The sequence below is a fragment of the Antechinus flavipes genome, chromosome 4, assembly GCF_016432865.1.
Source record: "Antechinus flavipes isolate AdamAnt ecotype Samford, QLD, Australia chromosome 4, AdamAnt_v2, whole genome shotgun sequence".
In the NCBI taxonomy this organism is placed as follows: Eukaryota; Metazoa; Chordata; class Mammalia; order Dasyuromorphia; family Dasyuridae; genus Antechinus; species Antechinus flavipes.
Genome location: NC_067401.1, coordinates 470,382,473 through 470,396,200, shown reverse-complemented (window position 1 = coordinate 470,396,200; position 13,728 = coordinate 470,382,473). Strand labels below are relative to the sequence as shown.

The 13,728-nt window shown below is 50.6% G+C and overlaps 1 protein-coding gene across 1 annotated transcript in view; it reads right to left on the bottom strand.

The window, feature by feature from the left end:
- The window catches only part of PLPP3 (phospholipid phosphatase 3), a 66,380-nt gene that overhangs the window by 26,651 nt on the left and 26,001 nt on the right, over nucleotides 1-13,728 (bottom strand). The window lies entirely within an intron of this gene.

Below are 13,728 nucleotides of genomic sequence, written 5' to 3'. Positions count from 1 at the left end.
CCCGGGGGCCCCGCCCGCCAGAGAGAGGCCCCGGCCCGCCCTCGGCCCCGCCCCCAGCCCTCGGCCCCGCCCCCCAGCCCCCGGCCCGCCCGAAGGAGGCAACCAGAACTCTCTTATTTCCCTGGGAGAGTCAGAGGTCAGGAAATCCTGCCCCCTCAGTCTGTATAGAAGGGGAGCAAATGGGGGTCCCCCCACCCCAAGAGAAGTGGACTGGCTTAGGATCCCGCAGCTATGAGGTGTCTGAGGCAGGAGTTGAACTCAGATCTCTCCTTATGAGGTGGGGGAGCCCCTGGAGCCCCGCCCAGAATCTGGATAAGTGAGAGACAGATCGGGAAGCCGGGTCTTCTGCCCCGCACTGCCGGGCACACAGAGGGGCTTAAGCCAGGAACTCCCTCTCCCAGATGAGCGGCCCGGGACCAGGCACAAAGGGGAGGCTTGTGCGTGGATTGTACCACTGAGACCCCAGGCTCACCTCTCAGATGATGAAACACTGAAGGACAGAAAATGGAACTAGACTATCCCCATTTATTAAGCGCTTACAGTATACCAGATGGTGAACCTCCCCCAGCCCAACATTCTTTTTACCGATTACGCGATGGAGGCCTGGAGAGAAATCCTGTCCTGAGCCACACAATCAGGGGAAAGGAACCCCCTCTCCTTCGAGGGCCTCCCTTAGCACAGCCTAATTTTTATATTAACGCGGGCCTTATCTAGCCCAGGAGGCGAGAAATTCCTCCAGGCAGAGACACTAGTTCTCATTCATCCCTTATCCCTTCTGGAAGCTCCCAGAGGCCTCCTCTGCCCCTTGGGCTCCTCCCAGAACTCCCCTGAAGGGAGCCTTTGGGCCAGCTGGGTCTCGTTCCTCTGTCAGTGAAACCCTCCGTGAGGGCTCTGACGAGGGACGGGGAGCTCACTACCACCGCCCTACTTTTCAACAACCCATGACGGGGGAGGTTTCCCGAGCCTCCGTGTCTGGCTTACAAGCAGAAGCAGCCCAGCCGGCCAGCAGCCGCAGCGGGCCCAGAGCCATCCACGCGGGCCTCGAGGCGGTTCTCAGGCCCCCCCAGCCCAGGCTCCCCCCCCAAGGTCTCCCCTGATTGGGCGTCATGGGCACTGCCTTTGGGAGCCCTGCCATCCCAAGAGCCAACTCGGGCAAAGGTCCCCCCAAGCGGCCGGGCTGAGAAGGCGGCTCAGGGCCCACCTCCGAAGGCCGCCCGGACCCAGGGAAAGGCTTGTCCCCAACCCCAACCCCCCCAGTCTGGGAATAAAACAAAATAACAACAACAACACTAAAACCCCCAAAGCTAAGGCTACGTCTCATTCACTCGCGCTGAAAAGACGTCCCCTAATCCACACACGTCCCCTTCACACACAGCTCAGGAAACTGGAGTCTGCAGAGCCACAAACAGTAGCTTGTCCAAGTCACTTCCACAGGGAGCCGCGGCAGAACTGGAACCCAGAACCTCCCCCCAGACTGACTCCTTTCCTCTTTAAGTAAGCTGCGCAGAGTGGGACCTCCATGAGCATGTGCGGACTCTCCTGTCGCCCATGGCCATTCGTGGCTAACTAAAATTCCCATTCGCATCCGGCAGGGGACAGCCCCTAAAATCTAAGGACAGCGTTCTGCTCTCTGCCTCTGGTTCTCCATCTCCATAGAACGTAAACTCACTGAGGGCAGGGCCTAGAACCGGGTACAGAACCGGGTACAGAACCGGGCGCTTGAAGATCGGTGAACTGATCCTTGCCCTCTGACCTCCTTCAAATGCTATGGAGAAAAGCCAAGTCTTAAAGAGCTAGAGAAACGAGCTAATCCTGTGGTTTTATTTTAACGTTTTTTTAAGCTATCCCAGGGTCTTTGCCCTTTGCCCCAAACGCCATCTGAAACCCGTCAGAGAAAGCGTAACTAGAGTCAATTTCATTTGTTCCGGATCCCTTTCTGGGGAGGCGGGGCATGTTTTTATATTGTCACAGAAACACAAAAGGCCTTATCTGGCTTCATTCTCTGGATTTATTTAAATTCCATTGTTATTTACTTTTGTGACCCCTGACTGCTTCCGGTTGGAACAACAATTTACTTTATCAAATTTATATTGGCTCAGAAAAGAAATAAAGTTACGGTGCCGACCGTCAAAAAGTAAACAGCACAGTTATCAAATGCCGTTACCTTCCAGCCTCCCGTCACCCTGGGACGAACAAAAAGAGAGCCAGGAAAAGGGGGGAAGGGAAAGAAGGGAGGGAGGGAGGAAACGAGCATTTATTAAGCACCCACTGTGAGCCAGTCACTGAGCTAAGTATTTTACAAATATTATCTCATTTATGGGCGGATTGATAGGTGGTATTGCTACATTGCCTTAAGGTTTGCAAAATTCTCTATATATCTATATATTATCTATAAGATATATAGCTTATATATTATGTATAATATAGTATATCTTATATTATGTAAGATATATTATATTAAGATATAATCTTAATATCATAATAAATATATCTTAATATATAGTTATGTTATATTAATATATAATAATATATCTTAATATATTGTTATATGTTAATGTATTATATATTATACATAATATATTCGATCTTAACGTGTATTAATTATATGTTACATTAGTATATAATAATATATCTTAATATATTAAGGTGTTCATTATACATAATATAGTCTATCTTAACATATATTAATTATATATGTTATATTAGTATATAATTAAGATATATATTATGCATAATATATATTTTACATGTTATCTTAATTGATTCTCCCTGAACCAAAGAAGTGCTTAATATTATTGTACCCATTTTATGGCGACAGGGCCTGAAGCTGGCAAGAAAAGGAAGTGGTCCGGAGTCCCACGGCATCTGCGGCGGAACTTCGGCCCAGGTCTTCCCAGGACTCTTCCTCTAGCTACAAAGGTCACCGTAACCTTGCGAGGTTATCAGGGTGGAAAATATTATCCTTTGTCTTACAGAGGAAGAAACTTAAGACTGCAAAAAGCCGGGCAAAAACCTTCATGTTGAACCCGGCCCGTGGAAGGCTTGAAGGCTTTCTATACAGTGACCCCGTGGGGTCGATGGGCGGCCAGCTTCCTTTGGGCACCCGACCGCAAGATGAAAAGATGGCCTTAGAAATCCTCCTTTTAAAAGCAATGAAGGGGGCAGCGAGGGAGCACTATAGTGGATAGAGCACCAGTCCTAGAGTCAGTAGGACCCGAGTTCAAATCCATCCTCAAGACACTTAACACTTCCTGGCTGTGGGACCCTGGGTAAATCACTTAACCCCGATTGCCTCAGCCAAAAATAAAAATAAATAAAAGGTTCGGAAAAGTGAAGTGACTTGTTTTAGGCTTTTCCCCAGTCGCGGCCGGGATCCGATGCTCCCAGACTCCGGCTCTCACGGGGCCGTTCTCTGAGCCTCGGCTCTGGTTCCCGCGGGGAGCCCCGGGCCTCGGGGAGCCGGTCCAAGCACGGGGAAGGTCCGGTGACGCCCGCTTCACAGGGAGTGGGGCGCTTTCCAACCCTTCATCAAGCTACCTAAGCGTCTGAAACCTGACCGCCGACTCCAAGCCAGCTCCCGGGCCAGAAACTAGATATTCATCGTCTGCTTTTAAAATCCTCACATCATAATGAAAAAACGCGGCTCTGACGCGGGGGCCTGCCTCGGTCTCTCTCCGGGGCCTTGGGGTGGGAGCCACGGGCCTGGGGGAGGGGGCGGGAACGGCCCGGGCCCAGCTCCCCACATACGTGGCTGAGGGCCGGGGAGCCAGCTCCTCTCTTTGGGTAATAGCTTTCACATGACAGGTCTGTAAAACACATGTTCCCAGAGACAATTAAACGGGCCTCGCAGCCGAGCACGCCGGGAAAGCAGAGAAGTCTGGCCTGTCCCTTTGCCCTCCGAAACCCAAGCAGAAGCTGTTATTTTTCTCCCATTCTCTTCATTTGCCACCTCCCGGCCCAGCCCCTCGGCTTCCAAACAGAAGGCGAGTGTTCGAGCCTCCACTCCGAGCACCATGATGGGAAGCAGATGAAAGGCCGGGCTCAAGCCTGCTGCTGCCTCTCTCTTGGTAGGCCCAGAAGCTGGTGATTTCTGTTCTCCCCTCCTCTCTCTCTCTCTTTCCATCAGTATTGTGGGGATTCACTCCCTTCCTCCTTTTCTTCTCTCCCCTTCTCTCCTCCTCTCTTTCTTCTCTCTCCCTTTCCTCTCTCTTCTTTGTCTCTCTGTCTCTGTGTCTCTATCTATCTCTGTGTATGTGTCTCTGTGTCTCTATCTCTCTGTGTATGTGTCTCTGTGTCTCTGTCTATCTCTCTGTGTATGTGTCTTTGTGTCTCTGTCTATCTCTCTGTGTATGTGTCTCTCTGTCTCTCTGTGTATCTCTCTCTCTCTCTCTCTCTGTGTCTCTCTGTCTCTGTCTCTTTCCTTCTCTCCCCCTTTCCCTCTACTTGCCCTAACCCTAAGGACTATTGAAAAGAAGAAATGAGATGAGGTAACACAGTATAATAAAAGGGGGACAAATACACCAGAAGTCAGGAGAATGTGGGTTCAGATTCAGCCATACCCACCTAGCAGCTGTTTGGTCCTGAACAAATTCTGTAACCTCTCAGTTAGTTCATCTGTATAATGGGGGCATTAACTAGATTCCCCTCTGACTCTCCTTCCGAGCTAAGATGGCCTGGGGGATGCGTTTAAGCTTTAAAACACCCCATAAATGCTCACTGTTCCTTGTTCTCTCCTGTGGCCAAACTGGACAACGGAGGCCCAGAGAGGCTGGTTCAGACCCAAATCTCCCAATCCGGTTCTCCCTCCCGTGGGCCCAGCTGCCTGCCGTCCAAGCCCGGCTCTCTCCTCTGTATCGCCCTGGAGAGGCGGTCGTAAAGGAGGCCAAAAAACGTGACTCTGGCAAATGGACAGAAAATCAAAGGGCTCTGTGTTGGGCTCAGGGCTTTGGACGGCTAACACTTGCACAGGGAGGGGGGCAGGCTGAGCTTTCCCTGCCCACCCACCGATCTGGGGCCTAGCCTGACACGCTGGTCCTCCCCGCCCCGAGTTCACTTCTACGCTCAATTCAGCGCAGACCCCCGGCTCCCTGAAGCATTCCGGGGAGGCTGCGGGAAGGAGGAAGTCACCTTCATTTTCTACCCGGAAACCAGGGGCTCCGAGGCGGGGCTCACATTGCCCACATCCCAACTCTGATTAGAGATTCCAGAGCCTAATTATAGCCAAGGAGAAGCATCAGCTGGGAGGGCTCGGGCCTCCTCACTGAGGGAGCCCCTTCGGCCGATCTCCTCCTTCCGAGCTCTGGAGAACCGAGGGGCTGGAGCCCCAGACTGCCGTCCCGCTGCGACCTCCCCTCTCCCGATTCCTCAGTTTCCCCTTCCCCACACGATCCCCCTCCACGCACAGTAAAGAAACACTCCGAGGGCCGTCTGACAAACCAAACCCTTCCTTCGAAACTGCTAACGCAAATATTTAGGTAACATGCAAGCGACAGGCTTCCTATTGAAGGTAATTAATAGCTGCTGGCCCTTGGAACGCACAGCCCACCTTACTCGGTTTACAATATTTGTTCAGATTTGGAGTCTGGACGCGATCCAGGTTCAACCGAAGCGGCTTCGCCGGGCCGGCTTGTCCCCAGCCTGGACGCGGGCAGCGTGACCAACGCCAGCCTTTTACTGCGGCGCATGTCGAGCATGTCGAGTGTGGTGCCTTTTGGGAGAAAGAGTGACTGCCGGGCCTTGTCGGGGTCGGGGTCTCTGGTGGCCGGAAACGGCCCGAGCCGCGAGAGGCCCGGGCTCAAACCCTGCTCTGCCACTTCCCGTTCTCTGGAGCCCGTAGGGAAGACTTCTCACCCAGAAAATGGGAAGAGCTGAACTATTCCGTTCCATTCAAGATGGAATACCACACCCCGCTGGGAATGGAGACGATCCGGGCTGTCGCCTTCCGGAGTCTCATCACTAGTTTTACACAGACCCTGCCCGTGGATGGCAAATTCTAGCCAGTGCCAGCAAGCCCGGTAAGTGTGGAGAATGGACGGACCGGGCAACTGTCCTAGAAGCCCCGAGCAACGTAAGGAAGCCGGAGACCCCTCCCCAGAAGGGGGTCATCAAGCGAGGAGTGCTCCCACCGTAGCACCCACGAAAATCACCTGTCCCAACAGAGAAAGGTCGCCGTGTGTCAGCGGAAGGATGGACACGCTAGTGAGATGGGGGAGGCTTGGAGTGCTCGAACGACAGTTCCACTCATCTGCCATCAATCAACAAGCATTTTTAAAGCTCCGACTGTATGTTATATATAGTATAGACATTTATAAACATATATAGTATATAAATATGTATATTTATGTAATACATGTGTAAATATGTACATTTATATACATATACATAAATATATACATTTATATAGATAAATATCTATCTATACCTAAATCTATATCTATATACACACACACACACATAAATAAACAAATATAAAGATGGAAGGAAGGGAGGGAAAGGAGGGAGGAATTGCTCCTGCCCTCAAGAAGCTTTTATTCTCTACCCTTCATCCTGCCTTCCAACAAATGCACCATAGAAGTTCCAGGGTTAATATGTTATGGATCAGTTAAAACATATAAAATGCCTACTATGTGCCAGACTTAGTAGAACTTTTATTTTACACACACCCCCTCATCTCCTTGAGAACCATGAGCCCACAATGACTTTTCACACGAAATCTCCCCTACAGCCCCCTTTATTTGGGGGCCCCTGACACAAACACTCCAGGAAGTGGGATCCAACATCCCACAGGGCTGGGTAACATATTCTCCCAAAGTTCAGCCATAAATAGGCCCCTCAGTCCGCGCTTGGGTTCCTCTCACCCTCGGCTCTCCCCACCATGTTTGCCGTGGCTATGAAAGACTGGCAAACATTCCCCCGACCAGTGCATTTCCCATTTGGGAGGACAGGCTAGGGATCATCCCCAGGCACTTGTGTCCTGCCTAGGCTCCCGTTGGGCAGAGTCCCCGGGCCCCTGCCATGGCCAGGGGCTCCTCAGGGGCTCGGAGCGCCGCGCCCTCCCGCCTTCTGTCCCTCCTCGGCCCAGGCTCACTCTTGGTCCAGCGGCTGCCTCGAGTCACCCGAGAGCCACCTCTGACGTCCAACCTCCCGGACTTCTGATGTCCCGCCAGGCCCGGCGGAGTTTATTTTACCGCCCCGTGAACCTCCCGTTTTCAGCACACCTGGCTCCGCGGCCTGGATAGGGGCATTCATTCCCAGGAATGCCTTTTTTAACCAGTTGAAAAACAAAAACATTGAGGACTTTCCCCCCGCAACTATTATGATCGCGATTATTGTTATTACAGGCTTGCCTGTTAGCCAGCGTCGGGCAAGGGTTGGGGTGTGAACCCCCAGGTCCACAATCTGAAATTTCCTTTCCTGGGGCGGCGGTCGAGCTTCTGCTGACCACAGAGAAATCCCCAGCTCCTTCTGAGACTGAAGGCGGCCCTGGCGGCCTCCCGGCCTCCATCCGGCGCAGCAGCCCTGGCTGTGTGCTCTTGTGGGGGCCTGGCTCGGTCCGGAGGGCCTAATTAATGCTTTTCGGCCAGCCGCACCCAAAAATATTGATGTTTGTTTATTCGGCCGGGGGAGAGGGAAAGGGGCCAACAGCGAGCAGATCTGCGCTCTCCCTCAGAGCCGCAAACTGGACGCGGGGATGACAGGAACCTGGCCTTGACCGGCCGCCAGCTTCATTAGGGAGATAATTATCACCCTAAAATCCAGCTTCCAGCTGGGAGGGCAGGGATGACTCTGGGGCGATGGGCACAGAAGCTTGTCTCTCCCTGACACTGTGAACCATTAGTACGAATATTAACAAACAAACTGAATTAGGAACGGAGGGGGCGGAGGAAATGGGGCTGACACACAATGGGGGGATTGTACAGCGAATCCCAGCTTCCCATGAGGACCATATTCTGTAGGTCAAAGATATTATATGACTGGGAATCATGGAATAAGGAGGAGGAAGAGGAGGGAGATGGGGAAGAAGGAAGAAAATTCATTGGTCTTTGCACCTTAATGCTCTGTGTATCAGGATAAAGTGCTGTGCACGGAACGGCTTTAAAAAGCGTTCACTTTGGAGTTAAGAGGAACTGGGCTCAAATTCTAGCAAGACCCCGACTCCTCGGGGTTCCGGTTTTCTGTACAGCAGAAAGATTGACCTGCATTGGCTCTGGGGTCCCTTCTGGCTCTGGACATGTGATCTTAGGAGAGAAGAACGGGAAAAAGAACCGACATGGACATGAAGGAGCTGCCCGTCCAGTTGGGGAATGGCTGAGCAATTGGTAGATAAATGGGATGGAACAGGGTATTAATGTGTAAGGGGGCAGAAGAAGCAAACTTGGGAAGACTTCCACGCACTGACGAAAAGCAAACAGAATCAGGAGAGTATCTAATAGCAACTTTGTGAAGCCAAACTTTTAAGAACCCTGATCAATTAGACGCCCAACTGTGACTCCAAAGGACTGATGGTGAAATCTGCTCATCTCCCTCTAAGTCTTATGGTCCACAATAAGAATATATTTGAGGATATGGCCACGGTAGGAATTTATGTTGCTCAAGCACACATGTTATAATGGTTTTGTTTTTCCTTTCTTCTTTTACAATGGTCAGAGGAAAACAGAGGATTCTGGGAAGGAGAATGGGTGGATTTTTTAAAATTAAAAACAAAACAAATTTTTTTTTAAACAGTGGAATGATGAAAAGTACGGTATGAGTTAAGGTGAGAAGGCAATAATTAGCAAGGGTCTGGAACTGGAAGCTAGCTTTGAGAACCAGGAGGAAAAAGGCTAAAAGATGCGGGCCCCATTATCCAAAATTGCGGAGTTGTGACCTAATCTGATGGGCCGGAGGAAGTCCTACTGATTTTTCGAGCAAAGGAGATACTTATTTAAATAAGTGGGCCACAAAGCTAGGTCTGAAAGATACTGAAGTCCAGATAGTCGACCTGAAAGTAAAATCTCCTTCTAAGCTGCACATAATTCCACCTCCCACTTTAGATTGTGATCATTCCAATGCCCCAAATCCACCTTCTTCAAAGGTCAAAGCTACAAAATTCCAAGCATCTCTCTGAAAAACTAACAATTAAGTCAAGGATTCAGCTGTTGTGTTTGCATGGTGACTAACCACCACCATCTCTGGTTTGCTCAGTGAGGAGATCGGGTCGGCCAAATGTTCTGTGACCTGTGGACTGAAACTGACAGTCTGGGAACCGGTTCCCGAGGAGGCAATAAGGGGAAAAGACAACTGGAGTTGATGTCGGAGGAACAAAACTGCAAAGGGGGGAGTTAGATTAGATGGTCTCTAATTTTGTGACTTAAGGAAGCAAGGTGGCTCAATGGGTAAAGCTCTACATGACTTTAAATATTCATTGGCTGTGTCATCCTGGGCAAGTCATTTAACCTTTTTTTGCCTCAGTTTCCTCATCTGTAAAATGGTGGAGAAGGAAATGGCCGGAATCTCTGCCAAGAAAGCAGAGTGGGAAACGACCGAACAACAACAAAATTCTATGACCCTGCAACCCGTGTGACCTCTCTCGGCCCGTTTTCTCTTCTGTAAAATGAGGGGGTTGGGCCGGATGACCCCTAAGACCTGTCCAGCGTTAGGGAGCTGACCCTGGGAATGGAAGGTGCTGCTCCAAAAGGACCCGAGGCAATCCCACGGCGAGAAGGTCCTCCTTCATCCGTGGGAGCACGGCTAAAAGGGGGCCCCAGGGCCGCTCCCACCACCCGAGCTCTGTCAATGTTCCTTTTGTAAAATGTAGAAATTTTCTTCCAATCTGACAGCCGCCACCTGCACAAATAATCTCGGTGGGTAATTCTGTAACTGAATACAAGCACTGAAAGCTGTGCAGTTTGAAGTCCCCCCAAATCCTTTTGACCTCCTCCTTCAAGGCTCACTAATCACTTTCTAATTTAGAGGTGATTTCCTTTCCACAGGCCTTCTCTATAGGATTCTCTTGCTTTGAATATCTAGGAGGGAAATGGATTACATTAACTCCCTTCATTAAAATGGAAGTCAGGCTGGGGCCAGTGATGCTCGAGGTCTGGCAGACTCGTCGGTGACCTCTCCAAAAGGTACAGGGAAAAGGGGGCGTGAGGGGAAGAAAGCGGCTTTAGAATAACCTCTTGCCGGGCGAGGGGCGAAACCGGCCTGAAAACACGAAACCCGATTCTTTCCTCCTCCACCCCCTCCCTCCTGCCTCAAATCTCTTCTCAGAGACTCTGCTCTCGGTGGAATCTTCTCCGACCTACGCTCCACTGGGTCCCCGGCCAAGGTCACCTCCACACAGTCCCCAGACAGGAAGGCCATCGGCTTCCCCCCCCCCCCCCCCCCGGGTCTGGGCCACACCGGGCACCTCCCCTGCCAGGCAGCCGCCCAAGACGCGATAAAGACCAGTCTGACCTAGGGCTGGAAATGAGACCAGTCCCACATAGCCATCTTTGGGGAGAGGAAAACAACTTCAGCTGGCAAACCCCCACAGACAAGGGCAAAAACAGAATTATTACTGTTGTATTGGTGATGCTGACGGCAATAAAAATAGCTCACGCTTTTAGAGGGCTTTCAGACACGCGGAAAACAACTCGTGTTTTCTTCGGCCCAGAGACGCTGCACCTTCCAACCCACCAGAGAGCCCACTCGTGCACGAGTATCAACGAAGTGCAAAACTTCATAGGAAGGCTTCATGGAAGAGGCCTTGAAGTGGGCCTGCAAACTGAAACACTTGGAGAGTTTCCAGAAATAGAAGAAACTATAGTCCCCAAAGTGCAAGGGACGCTCGCAGATGAGCTGCCTTGATTTATTTTCTATTATCTGGATGATCCTCCCCTGCCAGGAGGTGACCCATGCTATATGGAAAGCAGGCTGTCATCTGAAAGCAACTGGTCTCCTTTTTTGCAGGACCCAGGGCTCCGGTGGATGAGATCCTGAAGTCTGAGGAGGGCCAGGAGGCCAAGAAATGAGCACTAGGAAATTAAAGAACAAATCTGGCCTGTATCTGGGGTTTCTAATCTGGAGAGGAAATGCCTTATCTGGGGCAGAGGTTAGAACCTGTGGCAGGAAACCACCAGGGTTGAGCAAATGGACTTGGGAGGCAGGGGCTGAGGGGCTGAAGCTCTTCTGGAGACTGAACTGGTTGTGGTCAAGTGGTGTGGTCATGGTCAGCTACCCCCACCCCCTTCTGAGTTTCAGGTTCCTCATTACTAAACTAGGGTTGCCATGCCAACCTCCCAGGACTGAAGGGAAGACCTAGTGGGACCAGAGACGGGAAAGCCCTCTGTAATCATAAACCCTCCTATAAATGTCAGCGATTAGCAGGATCGTGATTAATTAGAACAACAATTTGCAGAACAGACCGACTCGCTCCGCTGTGATCATTTCCTCACTAATAGGAGTTCCGTTAGTGGGCAAGTAGCTGGGTTTCTCTCTATAGATTTCACTGAAACTCAACTAGAGAAAGAGCAGGAAAAAGCTGGGGATTACAGCCTAGTCATTTACCAATTTATCTTAGATTCAAAAAAAGTCAAAAGCACTAAATGATGCTAGGTATCAAGAAAAGGAACTCATACTTCCAAATAGAAGGGACTAGACCTAGAGTCAGGAAAACATGGCTTCCATTCCCACTTTTGCCCCAAGCAATCCAGGTGACCCAGTAGATAGAGCCCCAGACCTGGAGTTCAGAAGCCCCATCTTCCTGAGCTCAAATCCAACCTCCGAGGTTGTTAGTTATGTGACCCTGAGCTAGTCACTTAACCCTGTCTCAGTTTCCTCACCTGTAAAATGAACCGGAGAAGAAAATGGCAAACTACTTTTAATATCTTTGCTGAGAAAACCCTAAATAGGCTCGAGAAGAGTCAGATATGATTGAAAAATACCCAAACTCATATGTTGTCATGGGCAAGTGATCCATGGCCCAATTGAGAAGCCTCAGTTTCCTCACCTGCAAAATGGGGATAATACCTGTCATAACTAATTCACTGGGATTTGGGGAAGACCAAATGATCGTCCGTGTTTAGCTCAGGCTGAGGAAACCCCTCTACAAATGTAGCAGGTTCCTGGTCTATCGCAACAAGAGAGAGACTGTAGTTTTCACTCTTTGTCTCCATCCCAAGAATCATGATCATTATAATGTCACACACATACGATGTTTTCCCAAGAGTCTCTCTCTCTCTCTAAAACCTCACCAACACTGTGGGAAGTAGGTGCTATTATCCTGTCCCTTTACAGAAGAAGAAACTGAGTCTGGGAGCAATCAGTTAACTCGCTAAGAGTCCCACAGCTAGAAAAACGTCTAAGACTAATTCCTTCCCTCTGAGGGTACTTCCCACCTAGTCAGTATCTGGTAATTTACAAGCTGTCAAATCTTGTCAGTATCTGGTAATTTACAAGCTGTCTCTTTCATTAGTATTTAAGCCCCTTGAAGGCAGGGCAGGTTTGTGCTTGTTGATTTCCAAACCCAATGCTTACGTTAATAATAAGTTCTTAATAAATAAGTTAACAAGTTCTAATTAAAAATAAGTAATAAGTTCTTAATAAGTAAGTAACAAGTTCTTGTTAAAAGTATCCACAAGTATCTTGTAAGTCCTGGTTTGTATAAGCTAGCCAGAGGATCTTCTCTATAATCATTACTGTGATTGTGCAGCGTCTCCCAGAGTCCCGGAGAGATAGAGCTGTGGCCCACCTCCCTACTACTTAGGGGCAAATCGAGATTTCCGGGACCACCGAGGCTGCTCCGCACCCTTCCCATTAACTGAGAATTCAAGCCTGGCTGGCCCCGAGTAGTGAAGCAGCCATTAGCTCCTCTCTGCTGCAGGGAGGCTCCGCCGGGCGGAATTCTCCCAGAAGCCACTGCTGCCTGATGCCTTTTCCAGCTGTTCAGGTAAAGGGAGGCTCCAGGGGACCCTGGGGAACTTTCTTCCTCAGCCTTGGAAGCCAGCCCCCTGTTTTGTTCTTCATCTTCCCCACTCAGGGGGAGGCCGCTCAGAGCCCTTCTCTTTGTCCCGGGAGAGCTTGGGACACAATGTCTAGAGTGTTCCTTTAAAAATAAAAGCGGATCGCTCGCCACTTCCCATTCCAGCCCGTCTCCGCAACAATGACCAGTCAGGCTGTCCAGCAATGTGTGAATAAATAGGGGGTGGGGGGAGGTTAAAGCAGCCAGAGGGAATTGAGAGTCTTCCCCTCATCCCACCTCCCACCAACCACCGAGGCTCCCCCTCTCCATGGCAGTAAATGTCGACAAAGCCCCCAGTGTTCTCTCCCCCCCAACCCCACCACCCCCATTCAAGAGAGGGCACCGTGCCAAGTAACGTTACTCCCCCTCACCATGGTACTGGCATGAATGCGGGCTGGTATGTTTGCTGAAAAATTGCTAGTTTTCATGGAAATGCTGGTCCCACAACAACCCCCTTTTGTCAGATTGGAAGTGAAAAGAGGAGGAGGTTTCTGAGGGGGACCGAACAAAGGACACGGGGCCGCGGGGTTGGCCGGGCTGCGGTTCCTCACAGGCCCGGCTCCCCTTCCAGGACTGCTTCCCCCCGACCTTCTCCCAGCCCCCCGGCCAAGAGTCTTCCCGAGTCCCCCTTCACACGCTGCCCCATCTCGAGGCCCGCTTGGGTTGTGGGCTCAGCAGAGATTTACGACTCCGGGGCAGCTTCGGCCACTCGGGCCCCAGTTTGTTCATCCGTGAAAGGAGCCAGT